Source organism: Chiloscyllium plagiosum, unplaced genomic scaffold, assembly GCF_037043375.1.
Source record: "Chiloscyllium plagiosum isolate Xiang-an unplaced genomic scaffold, Cpla_swu_hap1 HiC_scaffold_27, whole genome shotgun sequence".
In the NCBI taxonomy this organism is placed as follows: domain Eukaryota; kingdom Metazoa; phylum Chordata; class Chondrichthyes; order Orectolobiformes; family Hemiscylliidae; genus Chiloscyllium; species Chiloscyllium plagiosum.
The window spans coordinates 81,468,243-81,488,798 of record NW_028270165.1 but is presented as its reverse complement, the minus strand read 5'-3'; the positions used below and the strand labels follow the sequence as shown (position 1 = coordinate 81,488,798).

At 45.2% G+C, this 20,556-nt stretch overlaps 1 protein-coding gene and 1 non-coding gene across 2 annotated transcripts in view; one reads left to right on the top strand and one right to left on the bottom strand.

Moving 5' to 3' along the window:
• Positions 1-20,556, bottom strand: part of LOC148144691 (uncharacterized) — a 203,890-nt gene that overhangs the window by 117,190 nt on the left and 66,144 nt on the right. The window lies entirely within an intron of this gene.
• On the top strand, positions 18,773-18,844 carry trnae-cuc (transfer RNA glutamic acid (anticodon CUC)). Its single transcript has one exon. It is a non-coding gene; the product is annotated as a tRNA-Glu (tRNA).

The window sequence follows — 20,556 nt, the reverse complement described above, 5'->3', positions numbered from 1 at the left end:
GCTGGAATCCAAACTTTTCAAGCAGGAGGCTGGGCACAACAAGGCAGGCAGACCAGGAGGTGGAGAAGGCAGCATTTCAGGTATTACCCCTCAGGACTGAAGAAGGGTTCTACCCGAAACGTTGACATCTCCATCAGAAGTGATTTATCAGTTTGAACGAGAGGGCATAGGTTTAGAGTGAGAGGGGAAGGATTTAAAAGGGACCTAAAGGGAAAACGTTTCATGCAGTGTGGTGCGTGTATGGAACAAGCTGCCAGAGGAAGTGGAGGAGGCTGGTAGAATTTAAAAGACATTTGGTTAGGGACATGCATAGAAAAGGTTAGAGGGATTTGGGCCAAGTGCTGGCAAATGGGACTAGATTAATTTAGAATATCTGGTCAGCGTGGACGAGTTGGACTGAAGGATCTGTTTCCGCGCTGTACCTCTATGACTACTGGTCCTGAGGTAAGTTTAGAATTGAGTAACTTTGAATAATTCAATTTTGTTGAATTCACCTCCTGGAAGGTTTCAAATGAACCCCTCCAAGCGATATGATTTAACTACGCCGAGTTGGATAAAGTATCCCATCAAGTTCAACATGAATGCGCAGTTGAAGAAGTTGAAGTCAGAAGTCACACAACACCAGGTTACAGTCCAACAGGTTTATTTGAAATCCCAAGCTTTGGGAGAATTGCTCCTTCATCAGTGCTGCTCCTTCATCACTTCACCTGATGAAGGAACAGTGCTTCGAAAGCTCATGAGTTCAAATCAATCTATTGGGATTCTCACCTGGTGTTGTGTGACTTCTGACCTGTCCATCCCCAGCACCTCCGCATCAGTTTTAACGAATGAGATGAGATTTGATTCAGCATGATTTAGTGAGATATTCATCTGGATGTCCTTATGCCTGAAACATCGATTCTCCTGCGCCTCTGGTGCTGCCTGACCTGCTGTGCTTTTCCAGCACCACACTCTCAACTCTGATCTCCAGCATTTGCAGTCCTCACTTTTTCCTTGTTCATGTGGAAACTCAACACTGTCAGAGTTACAAAGAGACGCCAGTCATCGAGTACTATAGCACAGAGACAGGCCCTTCAGCCCAAACCGATCAATGCTGACCAAAATGTTTGTCAACACTAACCTCATTTCCCTGCACTTGGCCCATATCCTTCTAAAGCTTTGCTATCCATGTATTTGTTGAAACGCCTTTTCAATGTTGTTAATGTACCTGCTTCAACCACTTCCACTGGCAGCTGTTTCCCCAGACGAACTACACTCTGTAAATATTTTGCCCCACATCCTTTCTTCCATCTTTCTCCTCTCACCATAAAAACGCGTCCTTGCTCTTGAAATCCTCCCCCGAGGGAAGAGACAGCTACCGTTAACCCAACTCTACCCCTCATGGTTTGGAAATATTGCCTCTCAACTTCCTCTGCTCCAGTGGAAAAACATCCCAGCCTATCCAGCTTAAATTCTAATTTGATAATAATGGCAGTGATGATTTTGGCTGTGCGTGTGTCAAGGATCTCTCATTTCTAAGTCAATGCTGTGCCTCTTAAGTTCACCTGATCTTAAAATGAATGGCACCACATTCATTTAAAATGTCCATGTTTTCTGTGCAAAGTCGGTCCTGGTCAGGAAATAGGCAGTGGTGTCTTATATTCCCGTAGACTTCTTGTGACCGGGTTCATATGCTCTGTTTTGTGATGTATGAGTAAATGTTCAGAACAAAAGATTAATGCAGCCCTTTATTCATGTCTCATTGTTAAAAACACTTTCTCCATTTACAGAGGTGATTGAGAAGCTTCTCCCAATGAATCTTTGACTGATAACCGCATTTGTCAGGCTTTTGAAAGTCACTGCAGCTCTGTCATAGCACAGGGGAGGGCTCTTTCAGACAGAACGCATCATGCAGAAAATTCTCCCACATTAGTCGAGCAAAGTTGACGTCTTTTTAAGACATTGTGAAACTTGAAAGGGTTCAGAAAAGGTTTGGAAGGATGTTTCCAGGGTTGCAAGGTTTGAGCTACAGGGAGAGGCTGAATACCCTGGTACTATTTTCCCTAAGCTTTAGAGTCAGCCAGAAACATCTGTTGAATCAGGAAACATCTCTTCCTGCAGCAGCTTCAGACAGACTGCTTGCTAAAATCAAAAGCAGGGGAAAAGAATGGGACAACTGCCCTTTCATCGTAGAAGTGTTTTAGAAGAAAAAATGTCAAAACCTTTTCCCGGATTGTTGCCTTAGCCAGTATCTGTTAACCATTAGCAAAAACCTTAATCCTAGATGAATGGGAAGCCTTTTACAACCCCTCCTGAAAATAAACCAACAACGTAATCTTAAAGGAGCAACATGATCACAACAAAAAGCACTTGAACTGAAACATTTGTTACAAAAGGCTGTACAGTTAGCAGGACAAGAAAACGGTTTTCAATTTCACCAATCAATTTAAATCAGCCGCATTGGCTACCAAAAACTAATTAAATTTAAATACTAAAGTTTTGACAACATGGCCAATCCTATCATAAAGAATTGGCGCTCTCAGTCATCTGTGTATTAGAGAAAGCATCATTTAGAAAAACAGAGAAGGGCATTCCTGACAGAGAAATCGGAGGAGGCATCCCCGACAGAAGATGGCACAGAATATTCCGGAAGACACATAACCTGGTTGTAATCTGAGAGATTAAATTCTATTTTGCGTTATCTGAGTGGGACATGTATTGATTGGAACAGCATACCAGAAGAATCTTGATTTATTCCAGAATACCCAGTAGTTCGGACGGATTTATTCAGTTTGTTAGTAGTTTTGTTCATTTGTTCACCGTGAGAGATGGCTAAATAAATTGTCGATTGTCGATTTTAAAGTGTCAGGGATTTACTTTGAACACGACAGCAGGTTACACCACTTATCACACTGACTTTACAGATTAAAGGGCAACGTGCCACTCTTTGGACGTTTCAGTTTGAGATCTTGGTGAGTGAGGTGGGTGGGTTCAGCCTTCGCTTTGTAACAGTATTGATGACATTCTCTTGAATGCAATGGAGTCAATATTAATCCCAGCCTCTTCGTGTGGTTGTGGATGAATCACCTTAATTTGGCTCCTGACTCAGAAACCGCACATAGAATCAACTGCTGAAACAATGATTTGCACTTTATTGCATGTAGCAACCACAAATAAACCCCCTCAAGTTCATTCAGCGTCACCCCCCACCAAACTTGGCTATCACCCAGTTGATGGCTGAATTTATCTGGGTTTCCACCGACAGTGCCCATCTCTGGAAGTGTCCAGGAGTTTGTTGCAATCTTATTCTTCTAAGTACTGCTGCTGCTGCATCATTCTGGAGTTGAATTTTGGTGGCGTTTCCTCAATTTCAAATCTGTGGTGTGAGCTTTTTTTAAAGACTCTAACATTACCTCACATTGCTGGAGACCTCAGATCTGCAGCTTACCTTCTTATCCTTGAGGGTTAGCTATTTCTTTGAAACAGCCTGCCCTGCAATTAACTCCTCTATGTCAGGGCGTTCCTTCGACAGGCAGAATTAATTGTCCTTTTGTCACACCATTATTAAACAACATTATCTTGCCTGTCCCAAGAAACAACGTTTTGTGTTGCCTCCTTCTTTCCATGGATGTTAACTAGCAGAAATTAAGCCATTTATTGTATTGAATCTGCTCTGCCATTCAATCATGGCTGATATGTTTCTTAACCCCATTCTCCCTATCACCTTTGAGCCCCTTGATACTCAAGAATGAGTAAATGGTGGAGCAGACTCAATGGGCTGAATGGCCTAATTTCACTTCCTGTGGTGCCACAGTTTCTCGTCCGCCCTTTCGTTTCTCGGTCCAGAAAGAGTTCTTGTTGACTCGTGAAGTTTGGGAAGCTCTGGAGTTTACAGGTGCACACCACGCTCCTCTCTGCCTCCTCCCAGAATAACGATTCCTCCTGAGATACTGGCAGTTCTTGAGATCCCTGGATATCCCGGAATACAAATCAGTGTGTCTGGAAGTCTCTGCTGCTACCCTGGAACAGAAGGATTATGGGAAGAAAATTCAGAAATCCGAAGAGCAAAGAGACTTGGGACTTCTAGCCCAGGATTCTCTCAAGGTAAACTTCCAGGTTGAGTCAGTAGTTAGGAAGGCAAATGCAACAATGGCATTTATTTTGACAGGACTTGAATATAAAAGCAGGGAAACACTTCTGAGGATCTGTAAGGCTCCAGTCAGGCCACAATTGGAGTACTGTACACAGTTTTGGGCCCCATATCTCAGGAAGGATGTACTGGCCCTGGAACATGTTCAGAGGAGGTTGATGAGAAAGGTCCCAGGATTGAAAAGCTTAACATATGAAGAACATTTGAGGATTCTGGGTCTATACTCAATGGAGTTTAGAAGATGACAAGGGAACTAATTGAAACCTACAGCACACTGACCAGCTTAGACAGAGTGGATGTTAGGAAAATATTTCCATGGGTAGGAGAAACGAGGAGCCAAGGGCTCAGCCTTCAAGTAAAGGGAAGACCTTTTGGAACGGAGATAAGGAGAACTTCTTCAGACCGAGAGTGGTGTATCTATGGAATTCACTGCCACAGAAGGCTGTGGAGACCAGATCGTTGAATATATTTAAGATGGGGATAACGAGGTTCTTGAATATCAAGAGGATCGAATGTTACGGGGAGAAAGGGGTTGAGAAACTTATGAGCCATAATTGAATGGTGGAGCAGACTCAATGGGTTGAATGGCATAATGTCTGCTCCTATAATCTTATGATATGCTGATGTGTGGAGGGGTGAGAATGGGGGAGAAGAGATAAAGAGGGGAACACAATGAAGGTGAAGCTGGATACAGATATATAGGAAATACAAGAATTGTACGATAAATTTCAGACCACATAGAAGCACTGGAATACAGAAGGATCTGGCCATATAGATCTCCAAAAGTGGCAATACAGGCGGGTAACGAGATCAAGAAGGCACATAGCACGTTTGCCTTGAGTGTAAGAGTTGGCGAGTTATGTTACAGCTATTTATTCCGGTCACATTCAGAATATTGCGTGCAGTTCTGGTCCCCACACTACCAGAAGGCCATGGATGCTCTGGGAGAGGGTATAGAGAAGGTTCACTCGGACATTGCCTGGTCTGGAGGTCTCATTATGAGAAGAGATGGGATAAACCTGAATTATTTTCACTGTAAAGATGGAGGCAGAGGGATGGCCTCAACAAAATGATGAGACACACAGATTGACTGGACGGGGCGGCGTGATGGCTCAATCATTAGCACTGATGCCTCACAGCGCCAGGGACACTGGTTCAATTTCAGTCCCAGGTGACTGTCTGTGTGGAGTTTGCACATTCTCCCTGTGTCGATATGGTTTTCCTCCGGTTTCGTCTCACAATCCAAATGTGTAGGTTAGGGTGGAGTGGCTATGCTAAATGACGCCAATGCCCAGGGATTGGCAGGTTAAGTTGGATTGTCCGTGCTAAAATTGCCCCACAGTGTTCAGGAATGTGAAAGTTAGGTACATTAGTCAGGGGTAAATGTCGAGTAATAGGGGTAGGGAAATGGGTCTGTGTGGATTATTCTTTGGATGTTTGGTGTTGGGCCAGATAGTCTGTTAGATAGTCAGAGGCTCCCCCCCCCCCCCCCCCCCGCCCCACCAGGGTGGAAAAGTCAACGACAAGAGGGCACAAGTTCAAGGCGAGAGGGGTACAGTCTGCGGGAGAATTGAAAGGGAAGATTTTTCACACAGTTGGATGGTGGATGCCTGGAATGCATTGCCAATGGATGTAGTGGTAAGAGGCACCTTAGCAACACTTAAGGTGTATCTGGATAGACACATGAATGGGAGATGTATGCAGGGACAGAAACCACGCATCGGCAATAAATAGCAGGCCTAAGTTAGGATTAAGAATTGGCACAGGCTTGGGTCGGGAGGGGGTAGGGGGTAAAGTGAACTTTCAAAAAGCAGGGGATACCTGTATGCTGATGAAGGGGTGGGTGGAGGCTCAGGTGGAGCATAAACACTGACATAGGCCAATTGGATCGACTGTGCTGGAGACTCAATGAGACAGAGACAAATGTATCTATTTCAGATCTACCTGCACTTCAGCCGCTTCTGTGGACTGTTTCCGTAGGGAAGGTGCAATCCCAGGCTCAGAGAGCGTCAGCCCCCACTGGAAGTAAAATGGGTGACAGAGCGGCCATTCAGCATAAAGGAACCCCTTACCCCTCCCACTTCACCCACTAAACAGGGTTCAAGATGTGACTCTCAGCAGCGGTAACAGCAGAGTCCAACCTGAATCCCTGCGCCATCTCACTTGTGAAGTTGCTGGTGTCTCCACAAGTTGTACGACTGGGTGAAGCCCTTCCCACACACGAGACAGGTGAACGGCCGCTCCTTGGTGTGGATGCGCTGGTGTTTGCGCAGGGTGAAGGAATCACAGAAGATATTGCTCCACACGGGACAGGTGAACGGCTTCTCCCCAGTGTGGACGCAGAAACTGAGCAGCAGGTGATACGACTGGGTGTAGCCCTTCCCGCACACGGAGCAGGAAAACGGTTTCTCCTTGGTGTGCATCCGCTGGTGCGGCAGCAGGTGGTGTGACTGAGTGAAGCCCTGCCCACACACGGGACAGATGAACGGGTTCTTGCTGGTGTGGACCCACTGGTGGACCAGGTGGTGGTGTAACTGAGTGCAGGTGAACAGCCACTGCCCGGTGTGCAAACGCCAATAATCTCCAGCGCAAATGGCGAAGGGAAACCATTCCCACACTCCCCACATTTCCACGGTTTCTCCATGGTGCAGGTGCCCTCGTCTGTCTCAGACCTTAACAATCTGTTGAAAACTTGCTCACGCTTACAGCATGTGTGTGGTGTTACTGGTGAACCCCCTGATAATTGGAACACTCTCATTCAGTCTGTAAAGCTTGTTCCAGTCACTACTCGGGTGTGTGGGTATGTGAGACTCTGAGTTTCCAGTCACACTGACGTTTAAAACCTAACTAAGCAGACAGACCTTCTCCCCTTTGTTTTCAAGGCCATCAATATCCACGTCTTCGTGAATCAAGTGACTGTCAGACTTTGATGTGATGTTTGGTCTGAGATTTCTGCCGCCAAATTCTTCTCTTGTAATATTCCTGTGAAGTGATTGCAAAGGTCATCACAGTCAGTCCATGATAGAAAATCTGAACGTAATTCTCGTTTCTGTGGAACATTCTTTCCTCTCAATCCCAAAGATCTTTGCGTCGATCTTTATGTAACTGTAAACCAGCAGGGTTATGGGGCAGACTGCAAACCTCCACGAAGAGTTCACATGGACTCAAGTTGCAAATGGACCTCTGTAGTGCAGTATTGACACTCCTACTGAAGATCTACAATATGCTGCAGTACGATATTACAAGTCAAGGAACAACTGCAAATCAGACAAGGTCTTTTCAGAAGTTGGACCATGAACCTCTGAAGCTGCTGCTGCTCTTCCTCTTCCTCTCTGAATGAAGATTGATCTTCACCCAGACTGCAACTTCCTTCCTCTGTCCAAATATTTGTGAACTCATCCCTTTTTTTGAAGGATGGCATGTTTTCTGATCATCACAATTAAAGGGGTGTCTTCCCCCAGATATGCAAAGGGACAGTCAGTCAGGGGAGGGCAGGGTCACGTCTTGTGTTGTTGTGTGGAATCTGTGACAGCTGCAACAATTCATCCCAACTCCTGTACTCAGTGCTCTGACTGATGAAAGCAAGCATGCCGAAAGTCTTCTTCACTGCCCTGTCTACCCATGACTCCACTTTCTAGGAGCTATGAACCTGCACCCTTACATCTCTTGGTTTGAAATACTGCATAGGAAACATGTTTGGTGCTTGTTGGTATGTATTATTATTTGGTGCTTATCTCGACTCTAATTCGGTATTTTATACTGAATGCCATGATTGATGAAGGCCAGTGTGCCCAAATTTTCTACCTGTGACTCCACTTTCAAAGAACTGTGAACATGTACTCCAAGATCCCTCTGTTCCACTACACTCCTTAAGGTCCTACCATTCACCATGAAATTCCTACCTTGATTTGACTATACAAAATGTAAGACCTCACACTTATCTATATTAAACTCCATTTGCCATTAACCTTAAACCTATGCCCTCTAATTTTGGACTCCCCCACCCCAAGTGAAATGACCTTGCCTATTTACCCTATCCATGTCCCTCATGATTTTATAAATGCCTTTAATGTCACCTCTCAACCGCAAAAGCTCCAGAGAAAATAGCTCCAGTCTATTCAATCTCTTCCTGTAGCTCAAACCCTCCAAACCTGGCAGCATCCTTGTAAATGTTTTCTGACCCTTTCAAGTTTCACAACACCCTTCCTGCAGCAGAAAGCACAGAATTGCAAGCAGTATTGCAACAATGATGGAACCAATGTCCTCTCTGAAGAGGATTTTAAAACAATATTTATAACTACAAGCAAATCAGGTTAGTTGGGCATGACTTTTCCATAGTTTTGGTTGTTCTTCATTAACCTATGCTTTATAATATATAAAGAAAATATTTTGAGGGATGGGATTGCTGCTAGCACGTCCAACACTTGCTCCCCATCCCTCATGGCCTTTGGACTGAGCAATAGGCTACATTCTAGAAGGCAGTTGAGAGTCAACCACATTGTAGTAGGTCTGGAGTCACATGATGTGAGCGTGTGCACGCGTGTGTGGAGTTGTGAGTGGTAGATTTCCCTCTCTAAAAGAACACTTTCACAACACTCTGTAATGATTGGACAAAAACAACAGTTCTGGAAGCATCTATGAGGAGACGACAGTGTTACTGTTTTGAGCCCGGTGACCCTTCAAAATTAGGCTGGATTCAAAACATTAAATGTTTTCTTTCCACAGATCCTGCCAGACCTGCTGCATTTCCCCAGCAATTGTGCCTTTTGTTGCTGATCTCCAACAGCTGCAATTCATTGTCTTAGCCAATAATGGTTTCCTGGTTGCCAGTACAGAGACAAACTCTCATTTCCAGATCTTTTTATTCGTTGAAAATAAAGTCCACTAGCATCCATGATGGGATTTTAATTTTTGTTCTCAGAAGACCGAGATCTCTGGGCTACTTAACCAGTATCACGAGATCACAATCTTCCCTTCACTGACAGTGACATTGATAATCTTGTCCTGAATATTTTTCATTATTCATTCATCGAACGTGACACTTGGTCTCCCAAAAAATAACCAAGTGCCAATTCAGAGAGCAGTTAAGAGTCAACCACATGACTTTGGATCAGGAGTGACACATTCACCAAACTGGGAAAGGACTGAAGATTTCCTTCCTTAAAAAAGGTTATTAGTGAACAAGATAGGTACTTATGACAATTGATAAGATCACCAAAGCAGCGATAAGTTAATATTCCAGATACATAAATTGATTTCAAATTGCATCGGGGCCATAGCAGGATCAATTTGAAACTCCAGATGTTAAATCCACGAACAATGCCCAAATGTTACCAACTCCCTACAATCTCTAGACTTTCCAACACTGACTGGTCTGTAATTGCCAGTTGCATCCTTTTCCTCCTTACTATTTACTATTCAATTCAGCCCATTGAGTTGACTCTGCCATTTATTCAGATAACGATTATTCTGGGAAACGTTTACTCCATTTTGCTGCCATTTCCCCATAATCCTCAATTTGCTTAATGATTAAAAAAAATCTATCTCAACCTTGAATGCACGTAACAACCCAGGCTCAACAGCCCTCTGTAGTATCAAGTTCCACAGATTTACTGCCCTCAGGAGAAATTCCTATCTGTCCTAAACATGCAATCTCCTATTTGGAGGTTACTTCCTCTGGTCCCAGACTCACCCACTTTTCCACGTCTTGCCTGTCAAGTCTCCTCAGAATCTTGTACGTGACATTAAGGTTACCTCTAATTCTTCTAACTTCTAATAAGCACAGGTCCAACCTATTCAGTTCTCCTCATAAGACATTCTTTCCATCCCTGATATCATCATGGTCAACCTTCTCTGACCTGCCTCCAATGCCAATATATCTTTCCTCAGGTAAAGGTCCCTAAACTGTTCACAGTATTCAGTTGTGGCCTGACTAATGCCTTACATAGGTTCACTATAACCTCCCTACATTTCTACTCTATTGAAAAGGCCAACCTCCCATTTGTCTCCCTATTACTCACTGAAATTGGATGAAGAGATTCGTGGACGTGATTCCAAATCCCTCTATTCTAAAGCTTTCTCCATTTAATATTCAGTTCTTCACCTCCTAAAAAACTGTATTACCTCATTTTCCCATGTGTCAAGCTTTCGCTCATTTGCTTAACCTGTCTATATCCCTCTCCAGATATCTAATGTCATCCTCATCACCTGCTTTCACATCAACTGTCTCTTCTGCAAATTTAGCAATAGTACCTTCACTTTACTTATCCAAGTAATTCGTGTATATATTGTAAATAATGTTGCCCCCAGCGCTGATCCCTGTGGTACACCACTAGTTACAAGTTGTCATCCTGAACGTGCCACTTACCACAACTGTGGTATTTCGCCAATCATCTTTCCATGCTAACATACAGCCTCCCAACACCGTGGGCTCTTTGCTTACTATTTGATAAGATGTGAATATCATTGGCTGTGCCAACAACTCTTCCCAAACTGACCTTGAAAATGTGGTGCTGATCTGCTTGTTAAATTGCTTCACAAATATGATGTGGACTGCAACAATGTTCAGGAGTGAGTTCCAGCATTTTGGTCAATAACAAAGAAACAATGCGATATATCTTGCAGTCGGAATCCTGTGTTCACACTTGTTTGTTCTTGGTGGTTGAGGTCATGACTTGGAAGGTGCTTTTGAAGAACCACCACTCATGCAATCAAGCCAGACTGATAGATTGTGGCCCCAGACTCTGCCATTTTGACTTCCCTCATCAATCTACATTCTTTCCAGCGAAGTTTCAGTCTCAAACCGCCACGCAATGCCATCTGTTACGGCTTAAAAGATAAGAATACACATGATTACCAACCGTATTTTGGGTTGTATAAATCTTTGCCTGCCAGAATTATTTTCCAAAAGACTTTAATTAAACTGGGTGACTGCATGAAATGGTTTGTTGGTCAGACTATAATCATCATCCTCAAAGGAGACAACGCCAATAATACCATTGAACTCGTCTTTTTGTTTAAAAAGCACAAGTTCTTGATCTATTTTTACAACTTACTGGCATTCACACCTGCATATTCAATGTCAAACTCAGACAACATAAATGAAATTACACCATTACAACAATCCAACAGATTAAGTAATAATACACAGTGAATACAAGGCTGATTAATGTGAAATTAAATTTGACTGAAAATGTAAAATCGAGATGAGAGATAACAAATGGGGGAAGGGCAGAAGGCAAGAAATGCAGCAGCATAGAAAGTGCTCCTCCAGGGAGTGTATTTTACCAACAACAACTGCTAAATATAAACAAACACTCTGACATGATCCTCCGGTTTTAATGTAAACCATACTCCCATGCAGTAGAAACCATATAAATAAGTTAATAGATACAAGCCTTGAGCAAATCCAGCCTCCAGCCGGGCCCCCCGCTTCTTGGAGCTCCGAGAGGGGATCCCACTCATTCATTCAACAGGAGAAGACTCAATTTATTGTAATGGGCACGGAGGGTACAGTGGTCGTGTCTCATGTTGAGGAGGAAGCTGTTTCCTCTCATTCAACAGAAGAAGACCTATTTACTCGAGTTCTTTTTTGTGGTGCAGCTGTAGTCTCCCATAGAGCCCTGAGGCTCAGGTTCAAAGCCCTCTGCTTCAGTGTGTGTAATAACATTACTGCCCAAGCCACGTGCCAATTGGCATAGGGATAAGAAAATTAGGGAAGTCAACACGTCAACCTGTTCAATGCTATCTCCAATCATTTCGCTTCCTGCCCCATTCGTAATCCAGGGAGCCCAGCCTCTTTTAACGAAGGTTCTTTTTGAGAAGTTTAATCGGGCATTTTTGCACAAGTCAAGTTAAGAAAGCCGTGATCCCTCGCAAGACTGTGCGGAAGACAACAATTGTAATTCTCGGCGGGGAGGCTGAATTATGAATTCACTAATAGCCTCCCCTAAGGATGGTGCGTCACCCCCCAACGCCTGTCTCTGTGGCGCAATTGGTCAGCGCGTTCGGCTGTTAACCGAAAGGTTGGTGGTTCGAGCCCCACCCAGGGGCGCTTTGTTCGCTTTTCTTCCTTGGCTTCGAAGCTGAATGCTTTTAATGGGGTCAGGAAAATGTTCCCCAAACGGAAATCCTCTCCACAAAGGGGTTTCTGAATTGAATTCATGTCTAACGTAAGGGACTGCGGATTCTGAGAAGCCGAGACAAAAAGACAAACTCAGCAGGTTTGACAGTACCTGTCGGAGAAAACAGAATTTCGAAATGTTGTCTCTGATTCTCTTTCCACAGATGTTGCCTAACCTGCTGAGTTCCTCCTGCAATTTCTCGTTTTGTTTTGAACGGAAATGTCATTTCACCTTTTGGGATGAAACACCTCGACTCGCCATGTGCAGATATTTAACCCTTTCGAAACACTGTGAAGTGATTGGATTCAAACAAACTCTGCGATGATTCACTCTTTCTCAGCTCCACAGGCAGACAGACATGGGAAGTGAAGTTGTCAGTGTGGTTCTGTATTCGTGGGCCGAGTGGTTCATGCGATGGACTTGAAATCCATTGCGGTTTCCCCACGCTGGTGTGAACCCTGCCGACTACAAAATGAGAAATGTCGTCGAAAAGAAAGGGAGCTTGCACCCCGGCTTCTTCTTTAAGATTCAAATCAGTGGAGGGGGAAAAGTATTTCACTCACATTGGGACTGGTGGGTATCTGCAACCCACTGCTTGTTCGGGTGGAACAAGCAGATACCCGCAGAGCTTCTTTTGAAGCTATGAGCCAAGTGTTTGGAAATGAGACTAGAACAGTGAGGGTCATGAAATCGTGATCGAAATGAAGCAGGCACCTGAGGACAAGGGTGTTTCCTTTGCCAGTGAAAGATACTGCTTCACAAAGTTGGGCCTGTGGAAGGGAATCAGTGACGGTGATTATCTTTGGTTGTTCACCTTGTGAAGGTTCCCATTGCTGCGCATGTCCGTGTTAACGTCAGAACGCTGCAGCATGGCGGCGTCAGGTACGCACAGGGCCGGGGCGCAATGGATGACGCATCTGACTCCACCTACCTGTTTGAAATGCAGCTCACAGTTTCTTCACACACCCCAATTAATCTTTCTCATTGTCCTGAAGCCGGCATACGGTTTGAATTCCCGATCTGCGGGAATGAGAATCTTTTCACTATTTCGCGTCAGTAAATGTCCCTGAGAACATCAGAGTCACGTCACAGCGCTGTCAGATGAGGGGAAGCTGAAATAGCCCCACACGCTGCTCACGGGCACACTTTCCTTTCCCCAACTCAACGCCTCAACCACTGCGGCTCCTGGGAGTGGAAAGGAAACAATCACCAAAATCCAGTCTTAGCTTTGTGAATCTTCAGAAAATAAGCAAAGGTTCATCCCTTCGGATTTTCTATCCTGGGCTGACAGGGATGGGTTTTGTCACTCTTTTGTAGGACATTGCAAGTGGATGTTTTGCAGAAAAGCACCACAATGCAATCTGATTAATCAGGACCTGGATGTTTTCGGTCTTTGAATGTAAGTGTTGTGCTCCAGAACTTTGTTGTTCACAGTTTATAATACTTATCTTCCCAGTCCCCTGTATCACTTATCGAAAATGTTTAATTTGCATCTTGTAATCCATTCACTGTCTGCTAATGAGGATAGCGTTTCCGTGTTTTACCTAAATTATCTTGACCTTGCATACCTCAAGCCTCAAGCTAATTTCACGAGAAAACTTCTCCAGTTCAAAAGCCAACTGTTAATGATGGCTCTGTTTCTTGTCACGTATCCAATTTCAGATCGATGTTGTTAATATCACTTTTATTCCTTCAGATCCAGGTTTCGCTCACAGGGCTAGAACAGAACTGTCACCAAATACATTTACCAATCTACGTTCATCCTATCGATTGTATTAGCATCATCAACACTTCTCATCAAAATAACTCGAGAGACTTTCCTCACAATTTTCTGTGAACAGTTCCACATTAGCTTTGCTGAATGAACCCCAAATTTCTTGAAGTGGCTCCTTATTTTCGGCCCTGATTATTAATCTCTCTATGCATGGGAATGGATCTTTCCCACCCGCTCTATCCCTCATCAATGTGTGTAGTTCAGTTCGATCTCCCATCAGCCTCCTCTGTCCTGATCAAATCCAGGGGAACAGAATACGTTGGAACTATGGCGCGGACAGGAAAAGCCCAATACTCACCTTTCCTGTTAGAACCATTCCATGAGAAATTTTAGACCACAACTTTGGGCGTGTAGTTGTCGCCGAACACTTAAGGTGCTGGCGTAGAGATCCTTTGGGGCTCCCCCGCTCAGGGTAGTAACCTGCTGACTATGCTTTCTTCACTGACGATTTTAAATGACTTCCTGTTGGCTGCATTATCGCTCAAACTTCACAAAACCCGTCTCGATAAAATCCAGTTTTCTCATGTCTGGGAATTGATTGCCATGCAGGAAAGTCGGGTTGTGAACAAACAACGTACCAGCCTCACAACGTCAGCTCTGTTTACCTTTCCACAGATGCTGCTCGACCTGTTGGCTTTCTGCAGTATTCTCTGTGTTTATTAGGCACAAGTGCTGCTTTTCATTCAAGAACTTCAATCCCTGTCCTCTGGTAACTGACTCTGGTCAGTGGCAATTGATTCTTCTGATCATTAATCTGCCCATTCCCACCGTGTCTTCTCCCATCATGACCAACAGCCACAGGAAATCTCCAGTTAACCTTCTTTGCTCCAAAGCGAACATTCCCAACCTTGGGAATGTCTCTCCAAAATGGAAATTCCTCATCCCTGGAAATGAATCATGGCGTACAATTGGGAAGAGGTTTTGGCAAAATATTGTCAGTTAGGAAATGGAAAAACGTTCATGAAGCAAAACAGAAATCCCAGTCTCCAGCTTTGTGAATCTTTAGAAACTCTTTGGGAAGCGGATTTCGAGGAGAATGAAAGATGAACTGTCCGACTGAGCAGAGACAGTCCAGACACCGTCCCCTTGTTGAAGAGGCCGGGAGATTGACTCTGATGTTCTCGGGACATGACCTGATCTGAGACATTGAAAGAATTGTCGTTCCTGCACATCAGGAATTCAAACCCCTTCTCGTCTCCGAGCCAATGAGAGAACTCGGGAACAGGCAAAACACGGAAAGTCTCGAAGGGTGACGGCCCGGAGTAAGAAAGCTAGTTCCTCCTGACATGGATGTGTCTCCAGCCTGTCCCCGGTGTCTCCACAATGAATGTCCCAGGCTTTATTATGGAAAAGTAAAACTGATAGACGACAACTGGAATTCGAGGCCAGGAGGCTGAATTATGAATTCACTAATTGCCTCCCCTAAGCGATGGGGCAGCCCATGTCATCGCCTGTCTCTGTGGCGCAATTCTTCAGCGCGTTCGGCTGTCAACCGAAAAGTTGGTGGTTCGAGCCCACCCAGAGGCGATGAGCTTCTGGTTGCCTGTCACTTTAACACGCCCCCCTGTTGCCTGACCTCCATCTCTGTCTCAGGCATGCAGCAGTGTTCCAGCAAAGCTCCGCTCCAGATGGAAGACCAGCGCCTCATTTTCCGTTTGGAATCCTCCAGTCTTCAAGATCGAGTTCAATATTATTTGGACCCGAACTCCCGCATGCCCTTGATCCCTACCACACCCACACGAGGCCGTGTTATCATATCGTCTGCTGTTACACACGACTTATTGTTAGCCAGGAATAGTCTCCATGAACAGTTAGTCACCCTCCGACACAGATCGTTATTCTCTCCTTTGTCCCTCCAATGTTCTCCGTCTGAACTCGTGGCAAAGAGAGCAATGTGGATTGATATCCCTGAGCCAGCTCTTTGTCCCATCTCCAGGAACCGGGTTCTCTCCACTGGCGGATAATTAAACCCCTTTGTTGTTGCGTTGACGTGAGGAGATTGTATAAATATAAACTTTTCTAAATCCCCACCTTCCGTTGATTGAACTGCGAGTTCACTCTGAATCACAACACGTGTCACAGCGCAATTTGAGGCCCACATTAGCTCTGCTGGTTCTACACAGCAAGTAAATGAGAGTCTCTATTCGTATCATTCTCTTGCCTTCGCCCTGTAAATCTCCACATTGTTACTTTGGACATGACCACCGAATTCCCTTTTGTTTTCTTGAATCTGCCTCCTTGTCACGGTCAGACAGGGACAAGAAAGTGTTCTTCCTAATGTCACTTTTACTTTTTTTTCCAAATGCCTTGAAATTTCTGCCAATTTTTTGGGAAATTGAAAGGATTCTCATTCCTGCACATGAGGCTGAATTGATTTAATTTCTAACGTAAAGGACTGCGGATGCTGAGAATCAGAGACACAAAGAGGAGCTGCTGGAGAAACTCAGCCGGTTTGGCAGTACCTGTGGGAGAAAACAGAGTTCTGAAATGTTGTCTCTGATTCTCTTTCCACCGATGGTGCCTGACCTGCTGAGTTGCTCCTGCAATTTCTGTTTTTGCTTTTAACTGAAAGTTTATTGCATCTTTCGGGATGAAACAACCAGACTCGCCATGTGCAGATATGTCACCCTTTCGAAACCTGTGAAGTGATTGTATTCAAACAAACCCAGCAATAACTCACTACTTCTCAGCTCCACAGGCAGAGAGACCTGGGAAATGAAGCTGTCAGTGTGGTTCTTTATTCGTGGGTCGAGTGGTTAATACGATGGATTTGAGATCGATTGCGATTTCCCCACGCAGATGTGAACCTTGCCGACTACAGTTGAGAAATGTCGTCAAACAGAAAGGAAGACTGTTCCCCGGTTTCTTCTTTAAGATTCACATCAGTGGAGGGGTTGGAAATCTGCAACCCATTGCCTGTCAGGGTGGAACAAGCAGATACCCACAGAGCTACTTTTGAGGCTATGAGCCAAGTGTTTGGAAATGAGACGAGAAGAGTGAGGGGCGTGAAGTCGTGATCGAAATGAAGCAGGCACGTGAGGACGAATGTGTTTTATTTGCCAGTGAAAGATACTGCTTCACCAAGTTGGGACAATGGAAGGGAAGCAGTGATGGTGATTATCTTTGGCTGTTCACCTTGTGAATGTTCCCGTTGCTGCGCATGTCCGTGTTAACGTCAGAACTCTGCATCATGGCGGCGTCAGGTACGCACAGGGCCGAGGCGCAATGGATGACGCATCTGACTCCACCTACCTCTTTGAAATGCAGCTCACAGCTTCTTCACACACTCCAATTAATCTTTCTCATTGTCCTGAAGCCGGCATACGGTTTGAATTCCTGATTTGCGGGAATGGGAATCTTTTCACTGTCTCGCGTCAGTAAGTGTCCCTGAGAACATCAGAGTCACGTCACAGCGCTGTCAGAGGAGGGGAAGCTGAAATCGCCCCACACGCTGCTCATGGACATATTTCACTTTCTCCAACTCACCTCCCCAACCACTGCGGCTCCTGGGAGTGGAAAGGGAACAAACAACAAAACCGAGTCTCAGCTTTGTAAATCTTCAGGAAATAAGAAATCTGTTCATCCTGTTGGATCTTCCATCCTGGGCTGACAGCGTTGATTTTAAATGGCTGTCCAGTCAGTGCCGATTCGTTTTGGCTGAAAAAAATCTTCCTTATCTCATCCCAGCTTTTCTTGCCACAGAGAACTGTCCGGCAAAGTTCATGTATATATTTCCTTGTATGGTATTTTGTAAATAACATTCGTTTGCGGGTTGTTTGTATAGGCTATTCCAGGTTCATTAGCCGCTGTTTAAGTGTGTTGGTAGGTTTGTGGGCTACCATGATGCTGAGAGCGTTGAGTTGTCTGGACATCATTTCCCAGATGTCTTTTATGTAAAGTAATGTGGCTAGGGTTTCTGCACACGTTGTGTCTGCTTGTGTCAGTTTGTTGATGTGAAATCGACACGCTGGGTTTATTGGGTAGGCAAAAGTGCGGATTGCAGATGCTGGAAACCAGAGTTTAGATCAGAGTGGTGCTGGAAAAGCACAGCAGGTCAGACAACTTCCGAGGAGCAGGAAAATCGACTTTTTGGGCAAAAGCCCTTCATCAGGAATGGAAGCAGGACGCCTCCAGGGCGGAGAGATAAATTGGGGGGGTGCGGGTGTGCTGGGCCGAAGGTAGCAAAGAGTACAATAGGTGAATGGGGGTGGGGATGGAGATGAAAAGTCAGAGAGGAGGGTGGAGCGGATAGGTGGGAAGGGAGATTGGCAGGTAGGACAGGTCATGAGGATAGCACTGTGCTGGAAGTTTGGAACTGAAGTAAGGTGTGGGGAGGGGAAATGAGGAAACTGGTGAAGTCTACATTAATGTTCTGGGTTTGAATTTATCCGAGGCGGAAGATGGGGCGTTCTTCCTCCAGGCATCGGGTGGGGAGGGAGCGGCGATGGAGGAGGCCCAGGACTTGCATGTCCTCGGCAGAGTGGGAGGGGGTGTTGAAATATTGGGCCAGAGGGCGATGGGATTGATTGTTGCGGTTGTCCTGGAAATATCCCCTCAAGTGCCGTGACTGGACTCTGCGAGGAGTCTCCAGCCTCCCCAATGTCGAGGAGACCGCATCGGGAGCAATGGATACAAGAAATGACATTGTTGGTTGCACAGGTGAAAGCTTGCTGACGACCGCGGCCCAGGTTCGATTTCCGGGCAGGAAAGTAATTTTTAGGAGAGCTGACAAGCACAATCCGCATCTCCCTGGTGGTCTAGTGGTTAGGATTTGGCGCTCTCACCGCCGCGGCCCGGGTTCGATTCCCGGTCAGGGAAGCCAGTTTCAGGGGTGCAGGCTACCAATTCTTCTTAAATGCGCTGTGTAATTATTTATTGTTGTTCCTGGGTGCTGCAGTGTGTCGTGGCTCGTTGAAATAGTGTCCTGATTCAGATTTGTTTGTACGTGGAGGGATGATTGCTTCTGTAGTGAAGTACTTGGTTCGTGTGCGTTGTTTTCCTGTAGAGGCTGTTTTGAATTTACCATTGACTGTTTGCTCTACTGTGACATCTAGAAATGGCACTTTGTTGTTATTCTCCTCTTTTGTGAATTTTATGTCAGCGAGGATATTGTTGATGGTGTTGTAGGTTTCCTCTAATTTGTTTCATTTTTTGATGACAAAAGTGTCATCACTGTAGTGGACCCAAAGTTTGGGTGGATCGTTGGAAGGGCTGTTTGTTCGAGTCTCTGCATTATTGCTTCTGCGAGGAATCCTGATACTGGTGGTTTCATGGGTATTTCGTTGATTTGTTTGGAGGGCTTGTTACTGAATACGAAGTGGGTGGTAAGACACAGTTCTACGAGGTTGACAGTGCTATCTTTGCTGATGAAGTTGGTGCTGTGTTTGTGTCTCTGGTTCTTCGAGTACTGTCTTCAGTTTTCTTTGGCCAAGTTGATGTTAATGAATGTGAACAGGGCTGTTATGTCAAAGGACAGCATTATTCCATCCTCTTCTATCTTAGTGTCTTTGGTGTTCAGGAATTCTTGGATGGAGTAAATGGAGTGGCGTGAATCTTCGACTTGGTGTTTTCAGTGGAGGCCTTTGACTAGTCTGCATATTGGTGTTCCAAATGGTGAGGCTTGGGCCTGAGGGGGGCTCCTGGTTTGAAGAGGAGAACAACAACATAGTACCATTCTTAGATGTCACAGTAGAGCGAACAGTCAATGGGGAACTTCAAACCAGCGTCTACAGAAAAACAACACACACAAACCAAATACTTAACCACAGAAACAATCATCCCAACACCCACAAACGTTGCTGCATCAGGACATTATTTCAACAAGCCACTACACACTGCAGCACAGAGAAACTACGAAGAGCAGAAGAGGTATACGTATATAGTGTATTTAAGGAGAACGGGTACCCAATAAACCCAGTCCGCCGATTTCTCATTGATGCTTCCAAGCTGACTTTCAAAAATTCGTTTGGCCCTCCATTCTTTCCTGTTTGCTTTTTGCGGGTTTTGAAAGCTTTCGCAATCCTCTGACTGAGTATTGGAGTTGGGAAGTTATGTTGTGGCTGTACAGGACATTGGTTAGACCAGTTTTGGAATATTGTGTGCAATTCTGGTCTCCTATCAGAAGGATACTGTGAAATTTGAAAGGGTTCTGAAGCACCAGTGGGTCCACAGAGGGGAAGAGGCCCTTCTGCTGCCCTGAGTGCGGGAAGGCCTTCAGTGATTCCTCTGCCTGCTGCCGCACCAGTTGGTCCACACCGGGGAAGGCTGTTCTCCGGCCCCAAGTGCGAGATGGCCTTCAGCAGTTCTTCCCACCTGCTGAGACACCAATGGGTCCACACTGAGGAGAGGCCGTTCTTCTGCCCCGAGTGCAGGAAGGGCTTTGCTCTTTCCTCCGACCTGCTGGCCCATTGGTGAGTCCACATGGGGGAGTGGTCGTTCAGTTGCCCTAAGTGCAGGAAGTCCTTCAGCAATTCCTCAGCCCTGCTGAGGCACCAGTCCGTCCACACCGGGGAGAAGCCGTTCTCCTGCCC